We start from the raw sequence: 12,995 nt of genomic DNA, 5'->3' as shown, positions 1-12,995 counted from the left end.
GATACTGCAATGGGAGAAGCTGAAGAAGAGGTAGCCGCAGAAGATGAGCCGGCTGATGATCTTTGTCAGGTCATTCGTGATGCACAAAGAGAATGTGAAAGTGAAAAGGAGAAGATCAAGTTCGAGCGGATGCTAGAAGATCACAAGAAATTGTTGTACCCAACTTGTGATGCAGGGCAGAAAAAGTTGGGAACCACACTAGAATTGCTGCAATGGAAGGCAAAGAATGGTGTATCTGACAAGGGATTTGGAGAGTTACTAAAAATCCAAAAGAAGATGCTTCCGAAGTACAATGAATTGCCCGCCACTACCTACGAAGCAAAACAAGTTGTCTGTCCTATGGGGCTAGAAATAGAGAAGATACATGCATGTCCTAATGACTGCATCCTATACCGTGGCAAAGAGTACGAGAAATTGGATGCATGCCCGGTATGCCATGCGTCGCGGTATAAGATCAGGCGAGATGACCCTGGTGATGTTGAGGGCGAACGTCCACGTAAGAAAATCCCTGCCAAGGTTATGTGGTATGCTCCTATAATACCTCGCTTGAAACGTCTGTTCAGAAATAAAGAACATGCAAAATTGTTACGATGGCACAAAGAAGACCGTAAGGTAGACAATATGTTGAGACACCCTGCTGATGGGTCCCAGTGGAGAGCAATCGATAGAGAATTCCCGGAGTTTGCAAATGACGCAAGAAACTTAAGGTTTGCTTTAAGTACAGATGGTATCAATTCTTTTGGAGAGCAGAACAGTAGTCATAGCACTTGGCCTGTTACTCTAAGTATCTACAACATTCCTCCTTGGTTATGCATGAAGCGGAAGTTCATTATGATGCCTGTGCTCATCCAAGGCCCGAAGCAACCTGGCAATGACATCGATGTGTACCTGAGACCACTTATTGATGAACTTCTCATTTTGTGGAATAAAGAAGGTGTACGTGTGTGGGATGAGTACAAACAGGAACACTTTGATCTGCGAGCATTGTTGTTCGTAACAATCAATGATTGGCCTGCTCTAAGTAATCTTTCAGGACAGTCAAACAAGGGATATAATGCATGCACACACTGCTTCGGTGATATTAGAGGTGTATTCTTGAAAAAATGTCGAAAGGTCGTGTACCTTGGCCATCGTCGATTTCTTTCTGCAAATCACCCCGTAAGAAAGAAAGGTAAGCATTTTAAAGGGAAAGCAGACCACCTGACCAAGCCTCGCAACCGAACCGGTGAGGATGTACTCGATATGGTCAATGATGTGAAAGTCGTCTTTGGAAAAGGACATGGAAGCCAACCTATTCCGAAAGACGCTAACGGTCACGCACCCATGTGGAAGAAAAAGTCCATATTTTGGGACCTACCCTATTGGCAAGTCCTGGAGGTCCGTAGCTCGATCGACGTGATGCACCTGACGAAGAATCTTTGTGTGAACCTGCTAGGCTTTATGGGTGTGTATGGAAAGCCTAAGGACACATTTGAAGCACGACAGGACCTGCGTTGTTTGAGAGAAAGAGACAACCTGCATCCAGAGAAGACAGATGATGGACGCCATTACTTACGTCCTGCTAGCTACACTCTAAGCAAAGAGGAGAAGGAAATCATGTTTGAATGCTTAAACAACATCAAGGTACCATCTGGATTCTCCTCGAATATAAAGGGTATTATAAATGTGACAGAGAAGAAATTCTGTAACTTAAAGTCCCATGACTGTCACGTTCTCATGACGCAATTACTTCCAGTTGCATTAAGAGGAATTCTACCTCCAAATGTACGTCTAGCCACCGTAAAGCTATGTGCATTCCTCAATGCAATTTCTCAGAAGGCAATTGATCCAACTGATCTAGCTAAACTACAGAATGATGTGGTTCAATGTCTCGTCAGCTTTGAGTTAGTGTTCCCTCCTTCCTTCTTTGATATTATGACACACCTCCTAGTTCACCTAGTCAAGGAGATTTTCACTCTCGGTCCTGTGTTCCTACACAACATGTTCCCCTTAGAGAGATTCATGGGAGTCCTAAAGAAATATGTTCACAACCGTGCTCGCCCAGAAGGAAGCATCGCCAAGGGCTATGGAACAGAAGAGGTCATTGAGTTCTGTGTTGACTTTATTCCCGACCTTGACTCGATTGGTGTTCCTGAATCGAGACATGAGGGGAGACTAAGCGGAAAGGGGACACTAGGGAGGAAAACATATATTGGTACGGATGATGATTATTTCAATAAAGCACACTACACAGTTCTAAAGAACTCCTCTTTGGTAGATCCGTATATTGAGACACACAAGGATCTCTTACGATCCGAGTTTCCAGGGAAGACTGAAGCTTGGATTACGCATAAGCACATGGAAACTTTCGGCGGTTGGTTGCGAAAAAAATGTCAAGGTGATGAGAGCATCCATGAGCAACTGTATTTATTGGCTATGCAACCATCATGGCATATCGTCACATACAAAGGGTACGAGATAAATGGGAACATATTCTACACAGTAGCCCAAGATAAAAGGAGTACCAACCAAAACAGTGGTGTCCGCATAGATGCCACAGACCCGAATGGGAATAAGCAGACATATTATGGACGCATAGATGAAATATGGGAACTAGAATATGCACCTACTTTGAAGATCCCATTGTTCAAGTGCCAATGGGTCAAGGTGACCGGAGGCGGAGTAACAGTAGACAACGAGTATGGAATGACAACAGTAGACCTTAGTAATATTGGGTACAAAGATGAACCATTCGTCCTTGCCAAGGATGTGAATCAGGTGTTCTATGTCAATGATATGTCTACCAAACCAAAAAGAGGGAAAAACGATAATGACTCAACCAAAGAGCCAAAGCGCCACATAGTTCTTTCAGGGAAAAGAGTCATCGTGGGAATTGAGGACAAGTCGGACATGTCAGAAGAATATGAAAAGGATGACCGAATTCCGCCCTTCAAAGTGAACAAAGACCCTAGCATCTTGGTAAATGATGAGGACACTCCATGGTTACGAAGCGATCATAACCAAGGGACATACGTAAAGAAGAAGTTCACTGCTGTGCCCACTTGATGATATAGTGATTTAATATAGTGTGTGTTTGAGATATTATGTAATAATTGTGAATTCAGATGTTTATTATGTCATGTTTCAAATTAAATCAATGTTTGATTTGGTGGGATTTCTCTCTCAAAAAGGTAAATTAGGATACTGAGTGATGAAAAATTAAAATATTAACGTTAAAATGATGTGAAAACAAATTTCCTGTCCAAAACCAATAATTTTAATAATTTTAATTAAACACTACATTTTTGCATTAACGAAATAATAAATATTAGTTACATTATGTTTTATAATTCTAACAAAAAATAAAAAAGTTAGGTTATCGATTTTTCCTATGTGCAATAAACAAAAATAAAATTCATATTTTTAACAAAATAATTTTATGCCTTTTATTTAATTTACTATGTATTTAATAAAAACTATTGCATTTCTATTGTATTTAACAAGACTATTGCTTAAAACAGGCGGGAAACAAAACTGCAGGCCACCTTTACTCCCGGGTGGGAAGCCCACCCGGGAGTAAAGGTGGGCTGCAGTTTCGTGGCCCGCCAAAAAAAAGCCTTTACTCCCGGTGCGTGTTACCAACCGGGAGTAAAGGTATACCTTTACTCCCGGTTGGTAACACGCACCGGGAGTAAAGGCACCTTTACTCCCGGTTGGTAATACGCACCGGGAGTAAAGGGTTTTTACTCCCGGTTGGTGGCTGGCACCGGGAGTAATTCTCCTCTGCTATATAACCTCCAGCGCCTGGCAGATCGATCTGCTCGTCTTCTTCCTCGTCGAACACCGCCGCCCTCTTCTTCCTCGCGCCGCGTCCGTTCGCCTTCCGTGACACCGGCGCCGCCGTCTTCTTCCTCGTGCGGCCTCCACCGCGCGCGCCCGTGCCCCTCCTCCGCGCTTGCCCGTGGCCCTCCACCGCGCCCTCCTCCGCGCCCGAGGCCCTCCACCGCGCGTTGCCCCACCGCGCCGGCCCGAGGCCCTCCAGTACGTACACTGCCAAGCTTCGAGGTGATATATTCGTCGATCTCTTTGTACATTCGTCCGAGCCCTCCACTGCCGAGTTATAGATCACGTCGAAAACTACAACTTTGGTGTAAGCCATGTGTCAACGGTCGAGGTCGATTGAAAATTCCAAATTTTGAATCACAAAATCTATAGAAACTAAAAATGAATATTTGGAACTCTAAATGATTTTAAATAAAAACATATCTTAAGGCAAGTTTTGAATATTTGGAACTCTAAATGACAAGTATAATTAAGGATCACCAATGAAATTACTTTAGAAATTAATTAGATCGATGTAAATCCATGGCTTGTATAATAAACACGCTATATATTATTTGGAAACAACGCTACGAACCATCCGCTAATGATCCAGCCCATCAACCGCCATATATTCATCACTATATGATATGCCATTATTTCAAGATGCAGTTTCAATAGAAGAATTTTTTCTATCTTCATAGATCAATGTTTGTTAACGAAATTTTATCCAAATATATTCATGTAGGGTCTTTTTTTTTAAGGATTTGTTGTAGGATATATAATGGTCAAATAGGAACTCAATTTTGATACCCAGTTTATAAACTAAGCGTTTTTTAGTTTATCAAAAATATCACATGTTTCTTCATTTGTGAACTTTGAATATACAGATATAATATATTAATGTTGCTAAAGTAATATGAGCATTACATATTTTTTTCCGGGAAGACTATCTTCAAACTTTATATCATAGCATCAGAGATCGCCTGTAGAAGAAGAAAATAAATTCTTATCATTTCGGAAATAGTAATGGTTATATGAGCAATAAGACACATATACTTACATTTCATAATGACTTATACTTATATTATTAACATAGAATTTTCTCATATGATGAATGACTACATGGTTGATCACATGGTACATAGGATCACAACATCACGCACCGACACCGCCCCGGCCCGCCTCACGTCGTCGTCGTCGTCAGCACGCCGGCCCGCCTCACGTCATCGTCGTCAGCACACCGGCCACCGCGCCGACACGTATATATACGTCATTTGTATTCATATGCATTTCGTCCATGCGTTTCTATGTATACGGCGGTGCACCGCCGCCCTCGTTCACCCATGTGTACAGACATATATACGGCGGAGTGGAGCACCGCCACTCTTGTCACACCGCCCTTTCTCGTGCCCTAATTCGCCCTAGTACCGACGTAGTTTGTCCTAGTGTGGCGAATTGCGTCCGTGATCGAGGGGCAAGATTTAATAATGCATATTGTTTGTAGATTTTACGCATGTAATAAGCAAAGATTTGACGTACTATATATTGGTTTTGTTTTTTGAAGCTAGATGGCCGACCCGAGAAATATGGATGAGGAGGAGTTGATGATGAATTTGATCAACACTGGCACTCAAGTTGCCGGCGATGATGGTGCTAAAATAACGTGCAAGAGGATGTAGATGACGGGAGTCAGTACTTAGCTCTTGAACAAAATGAGCAACAACATATTGGCCAAGTATATATTTTTTATTATTAGCTATATATATATATTATCATATGTCTTATGTGTGCTCATGACATTAAAAATAATGTTTATGTTTTGTAGCCCTCTGGATCGACATCAACAACTACAACGAAGAGTAAAAATGTTCGAGGTCCCAAAAAGCCATTGGAGGGTCGCTTCATCATCTCGGAGTTCAATGTGGATACAGGAGAACCGGGGGGGCCGAATAAAATAAAATTTGTGCACCACCGTGGTTACCTTGTACGGGACCGGCTCCCGATTAGTACCCGTGAATGGAAGAAGAAGACCAATGCTCCTCATATCAGTTTTGTCTCCGATCGTGACAAGGCGTTAATTTGGAATGATGTCTTGGTACATTTCACGCTCCAAACAGATGATTATGATGATATAATAGATGGTGATGAATTGAAGGAGCGAGTTAGGGATTGGGCAATGAAGAAGATGGCCACCCAGTTTCAGACTTGGAAGAAACACCTATACACGACGTATGTCAAGAAGAACATAGCACCAGATTTTACTGTCCCAGGCCCGATCTCAAAGCAGAGGCCCTATTGGGATGAGTTTGTACAGTACAAGACTTCAGAAGAGGGTGTGAGTCGGGTGATAAAGAACCAACGTAATGCCCAACAGAAGACATACCACCATACCTTGGGATCAGGTGGCTACCCGACTGCCATTAAGAAGTGGAACAAAATGGAAGCAGACCTTCTTGCCAAGGGTATCAGACCAGAATCACTCGAGTGGGGAGAACGTGCAAAGAATTGGTTTTTCGCTCATGGGGGAACACTAGACCAGGAGACAGGGAAGTGCGTTTATGGCGCAAGACTGCAAGAAGCAGCAGAAAGATTGTTTTATGCTCAGAGAGCTACTGCTAGTGGTGCGTTCAGGCCCAACAGAGAGAAGGATGAGCTGACATACGCCATCGGGACTATTGAACATGGTGGCCGAACTAGAGGCAAAGGAAGTGTCTTGTGGGAGCATGGATTCCCTCAGGACAGACCTTCCTACAGAAGTCGCCAGAGAAAGAAGGAAGAAGAGGCACACCGGCTCCAGAGGTTGGAGGAAGCGGTGCGTGAAGCACAGGAGCGGGAAAAAAACCTTGAAGCGAGAATGCAGGAGGAAATCAAAAGGCAAGTGCAAATAGCAGTGAGTGCAAGCAAGCAGGCATCAGAGCCAGGAATCAACATTAGCCAATCTGTTCAGTTGAAAAGCAGCTGCGCTTCCACGGAGATACCAAATCAAGGGGACACAGGACTGCGCTTCCCTGTGGATGACGTCACTGAACCTTGTACAACGTGTGAGCTACACATTCCGAAGGAGAATTCCACAATCAAGGTGGCTATCGGTCTTGTTAATCCTATCGACCGAACCAAGACACCAAGGATTCATGGGAATATAATCCAAGAAGGATATGCCACCATCTCGGTAGATAAAGCTGAAAAAGGTTTTAGTGATTTGCCTCTTGACATTCCTGGAGGTGATGGCGAGAAGACTCTAGGAGAAGCGGAGAAGACATTCATTCTATGGCGCAAGCGCTACATCATCATTCCAGGGATGTCGGCTCCACCTCCTTCTGAACTACCTCACCATAGGTACGTGCGGATGAAAACACTACATCATTAATTTGTATTGGCTTAAATAATTAACAATCTGCTCATAATAATATGTCATTCCTTTTTTTGTAGCAGATCCTCCCCCAACCTAAATCCAATTGTTCAATCGCCAGATCATCATAGTGCTCTGTACGATGACATTGTGTTGGAAGACGAGGCTGCATCCACACCCTCTCCAAGGAGGTCTCCAACGCCGCAGTCGCCACCTCCAAGGAGGTCTCCAACGCCGCTGCCAACACCTCCAAGGAGGTCTCCAACGCCGCTGCCAACACCTCCAAGGAGGTCTCCAACGCCTCCCCCGCCCCTGCCTACCAAGAAGCCTAGCAAGAGGCCAGCCCCTCAAACGAAGAACCAGTCCCCGCCTGCAAAGAAAGCCACCGTGAAACCAAGGGCTATTCCCAAAATAATATCTGAAGAGAAGGAAGAAGGAACTGATGCATATAAAAAAGACATGTCTAGATTCTATGACAAACTTAAAATGAATCAAGAAGCAAGGAGAAACCCAGAGAAACTGTACTTCTTCGTAGCTCCGGATATTTTAAGAAAAAAGGTGACTTCTTACCAGCATCAACAGCGGGAATCTCGTAAGCCGTCCAAATCAACGTTATCAGACTATGACCGCACTCTCACCAAGTCAATTGAGGCGGCACAGAAAAAGAAGCGGGCAGGGAAAGGAGTTGCCCAACTCGGACAACAAGCGCACCAATCAATCCCCCCGCTAGTTGTTGGTAATGAATATGGTTCGAATTTAGGATTAATGCATCAGGCAAACATACCTCCGGATGTCGATTTGGATCACCTTGGTGAATTTCTTGATGAGACTGGTCTCGACCTTTACCAGATGTTTGGTGATGGAAACATTGAGAGTGCGGCGGAGGTTGATATTTGGAAGAAAAAATTTGTACTAGGCCAGAGTCTATACAACCCTCAAGCCTTATCTGATCTGGGGACGCAAATGTACCTGCTAAACAAGTGGTACATGCAGGCGTCTACCAGTGGAGACTTCTGCGTTGGTGTCAGAATTAGAGACGAACATTGGTTCCGTGGCGATGATGTTATGTATGTTGACTTTGTAGAATTTCATCAACTATGCCACCTGACCTCTCTGGACAAAGTTATCATTAGCTGCTATTGCCTGTAAGTAATAATTCTTTCGATCTATTATTAAACTCATCATATGTGTGTATATGCATATAAATTATCCTAACAAGTACTATATATATGCAGATTTACAATGACAGAGCTCAGAAAGGAAGGCTGCAATGAAATTGGTTTTGTTGATCCCCATATAGTATTCAAAGACCCAATTACTCCAATGACTAATTGGAAGTCTGAGTCAGAGAGTAACCTCATGAACTTCTTAGTGAACCAACGCCACAAGAAGGATATACTCTTTCCCTATAACTTCAAGTGAGTGTTAATCATGTCGATCATAGCCTTAATGGCTCATATGTTGATTCTAGTTAATTAATGAGTGTTATGCGTTATATCCTATAAACACATGCAGCAATCACTGGATATTGATGGACATCGATCTGGTGAAAAGTCACTTGATAATCTATGACTCGATGAGAAAACCACAACAAGACTACCAAGATATGATAGATATTATCCAGAGGTAATTTCGGGATCTCTAGCAACTATATATACACACAAACATGATGATTAACTATATCTGATGACGTGGCAAATTTTTTATTGGGCAGTGTTTGGAAAACCTTTATTGAGAAGCAACACATGGAAAAATGCAAAGCGCCACTGAATGTAATCCCATTGAAAGTAAGTCCCCTGAATCGCATCATCTTTATTAATTAAACATATAGCTTTCACCGGATCACCAGATTGGATGACAAATCTTTTTCTCGTAAAGTGGTGTCTGAGGCAGGAACAGGGGAACAACTACTGTGGTTACTATGTTTGCAAGTTTATCAAGGTGCTCTCCCAAAGAACTCCTACAGAGAGACTCAAAGTACGTTAAAAATACACTATATATTCATTTAATTATTATTATTGATTGTGTTACTATATCTTTATATATATATATGTACATATATTAATTTATTTTCCTTTAATTCAAACCTGTAGACTCGATGGTTGGAGGAAAAGGTCATACGGCAAGACCAAATCAAAGCAATTCAAGAGTCTATAGCCGGATTTTTTAATGAGCAGGTCATCGATTCCAAGGGCGAGTTCTACTTCGACCCAACACTGCCATTGAAGCCAAGCTAGAGGATGAGAAGAAACTTGTTATGTCACAACAACTATAATGCAATCTTTTGTAATATATGCACATGAAATAATATAATGTAAAATACACATATGCATGCATGCATGTAAATATATATATGATGCATGCATATATATATATATATATATTTCTATGCTTGAATTGTGTGATTTAATACGTTTATTGTGCTTGAACCGAAACATACTATATGCGCGTATAAATGTATAATTAGCAGCGTACAATACGACTTCGAAAACCTATTTTGAAAAGAAAACAAAAAAATGAAAAGAATAGAAAAAAGAAAAAATCCTTTAGTCCCGGTTCGTATTACCAACCGGGACTAAAGGTGCCGGCCATCGTGGCATGTCAGGAGGCACCTTTAGTCCCGGTTGGTGTTACCCACCGGGACTAAAGGTCCTCCTTTAGTCCCGGTTCCTGACCGGGGACTAAAGGACCCCCCTTTAGTCCCGGATGCTTGCTCCCGGGTGAGGAACCGGGACTAGAGGGGGTTCCCCACCGGGAGTAAAGCTCGGTTCTCTACCAGTGGTCTCATCTAACCATAGTACATATCACCCTCATTTTCTTTTTTTAGAAACAATACCAGGCATATGTTCTATAATGCTATTACACCTACATGTGGATACAGAAATGCTTGCAAATCCATCCTTCTATGCGGCGGAAGATTCTGGACAAGATTGCCAATGCGAAACCCACTCCGAACCCCAAGCCAACAAATGTGAACAAAAGGATGGCATCAAGTCTGTCCTGTCGCAAACTTTTGGATTCTTGATGGTCTATTGCTCTTGGAGTAGTTGAACGGGAATTGGCACAATGTTTAGGCACTTGACTTCCACAAAGTTCATCATTGCCTTCAAAAGAACTGTACGGAAATGAAAAGAACTGGTTTCCCTCTGGTATTCTTCCAGTCAAGTTGTTGTATGAAAGGTTCAGCCAACTGAGAAATGTTAGAGAGGTCAGAACTTGTGGGATTTCCCCTGAGAAATGGTTATAGGAGAGATCCAAAGATTCCAGCCTAATCAAATCACCAAGCTGTGATGGAATTTGTCCCACGACATTATTGCGGGACATATTAAGTCCATGCAGTGAAATAAGCCTGCCAATCGACTCAGGAATGGGACCATCAAATGAGTTATCCGAGAAATCAATTACTTTAAAAGTGGTTAGGATTTTGGTCATCACTAACTTAAAATTTTTGTATGTGATGGTGACAGTGTCTTGATAGATATGTTTACGTGACATGTCTGTTTGAGGCCCTAAAATTTGTCCCTGGTCATTGCTTTTATCCATCATCGATTTCAGACTCTCAAACCATTCTGAATGCAAGTTACCAGAGAAATGGTTGGAGGCCAAATCAATTATTTGCAAATTTGTGAAATAGCTGTTACTTTAAGGCCACTTGGAAGATCCCTTATACTACCAGTGAATTGGTTTGATCTTAAGACAAGAACTCGAAGGTTTGGAAGAGTACCCAACCAAGATGGAAATGAACCAACAATACGATTATTACTAACATCAAGGAGTTCTAAATCTTGGCAGTGTTCTAGTGATTTAGGAAGTGTACCTTCAATTCCATTTCCGCTCAGATCTATTGTTTTAAAATTACATCCTTTTCCAATATTTTTGGGCAGCACTCCATGTAATTTGTTTTCTCTTAGCTTCAATACAGACTGGTGTCCATTTTCTATAAGACATGATGTGACTGGTCCACTAAAGCAGTTGAAAGACAAGTCCATGATGTCAAGTTTGTTAAGACTACAAACTGAAGGTGGTATATGGCCACTTAATTTATTATTATAAAAATTGATGTAGGTGACATTTGCAAGATACCTGCCAAAGTCAGGTACAATGTAAGAGAAGCTATTATTTGAGTAATCCAATGCAACCTGCTCAGGTGGCGAAGTGATGACTGGTATTGGCACGGTTCCCTCAATTCTATTAGAACTAAGATCAAGAAAGGTTAAATATGTCATGTGAACAAGAGACGGTGACTTCTCTAAAGTAGTAAACATGTTGTGGGACAGGTCCAAACTGTTAAGGCTGTAGCTCCAGGTCTCCCAAACCCAATCTGGTATGGCCCCTTTCATTTGGTTATTTGAAAGGTCAAGCTCTAAAATAGCATCAAGATAACTCAATGCAGCTGGAAATGTTGTAAGATTGCAAGATGCAAGATCTAAGTAATTGATGCTAGGAAAAGAATGAACAATTGCATCACCTTCTGTGTCTATGATTGATATCATATTGTTAGACAGGCTAAGGTCAGTGAGACTTTTCAACCTCCAGATAGAGCTAAGTTCTATGGTGCCCGTCAATTTATTTGAGTTCAGAAACAGATACTGCAGATTTGTACACTTAAAATGTAATTTGGGTATTGGCCTGTCAATTGGTTACCACTTAAATCAATTAGCCACAATGGTGAAGATGAAGGAGCAGAAATGTCTTCCAAGGGACCAAGCATATTATTATCAAGATAAAGAATTTGCAGGGCTGGAAGAGCGAATAAAGACTGTGGAATTTTTCCTGCACACAAGGGAAGAATACTAGTTAGAACACAATAAAAGTTGATTGAGCTCCAATTCAAAAAAAAAAAAGTTAAGCAAGTCTCATGACATGACACTAGAGTTATTAAAAGAAAGATGAAGAGTTTTACTAGGTGAAACTGGGTGTGCAATCTTTCCAAAATTTAGAAATGTTCCATATTGAGGGGGAAAAAGTTCCATATCATCCAACAATCATCCATTCCCGTGTCACACATTAAGGCCCTGTTCGGCTTACCCCATATTCGGCTTGTTCGACTTCTTTTTTCAGCCGGAACAGTGTTTTTCTCTCACAACAATTCAGCCGGAACAGTTTTTTTTCAGCCAGTTTCAACCAAGTTTCAGACCAACGAACGGGGCCTAAATATGCATTAGAGGAGGTTGTTTCATCCATCACCACAAATAACTCTAGATGTGCCACTCTTTAGAAACAACATAATGGACTCTCCATTCAGATAAGCCTAACGTATTGCATAAATAGGTCATACATTTATCCAAATCACTATTTTCTAATACTAGATACTCATGTTGGTTTAACGACAAAGGAGCATTTGGCGGCGCCAAGACGAAGGAACCGGAGGCACAGGCCGAGAAGCCCTAGGTTAGAATCAGTGGCGGATCTAGAAAAATAAGTCAGGAGGGGCTTATATTATAATCTTTCATCCTTAGACTCTCCTTCCAAGCTTGAATTGGTATAAATTTGTAGGAGGGGCTTAGGAGAGGCTCCATGGTCCGAGCACCGATAGCGGGGGCTCGAGCCCACCCCGTCTTGGTGCTGGATCCGCCCCTGGTTAGAATCCACCCGATTTGTACATCATGCCAAATATCACCGTCGGCTAAAAAAATAGCACCATCGGTTCAAAGGATTCGTAGAGATACAGATCCTAATATTTTCAAACAGTAAATCAGTAAGGGGCTCGACAGATAGATATTCCACAAGGATATCATTATGGTTCAGATTATAATACCCTCAATATGATTCCAAATCCAGGATATCAAGGCACTCAGAATTTCAATCTGCGGATGGGTCAGCAATTGCCAAGAAATCCAAACTC

At 41.9% G+C, this 12,995-nt stretch overlaps 1 pseudogene; it reads right to left on the bottom strand.

Annotated features, from left to right (window-relative positions):
* Window positions 1-10,256: 10,256 nt before the first annotated feature.
* Window positions 10,257-11,737, bottom strand: LOC136454284 (receptor like protein 26-like; annotated as a pseudogene).
* Window positions 11,738-12,995: the final 1,258 nt, after the last annotated feature.

Source organism: Miscanthus floridulus, chromosome 5, assembly GCF_019320115.1.
Source record: "Miscanthus floridulus cultivar M001 chromosome 5, ASM1932011v1, whole genome shotgun sequence".
NCBI lineage: Eukaryota > Viridiplantae > Streptophyta > Magnoliopsida > Poales > Poaceae > Miscanthus > Miscanthus floridulus.
Note: the sequence above shows the minus strand (reverse complement) of the source record. Positions and strands in the feature narration are given on the sequence as shown.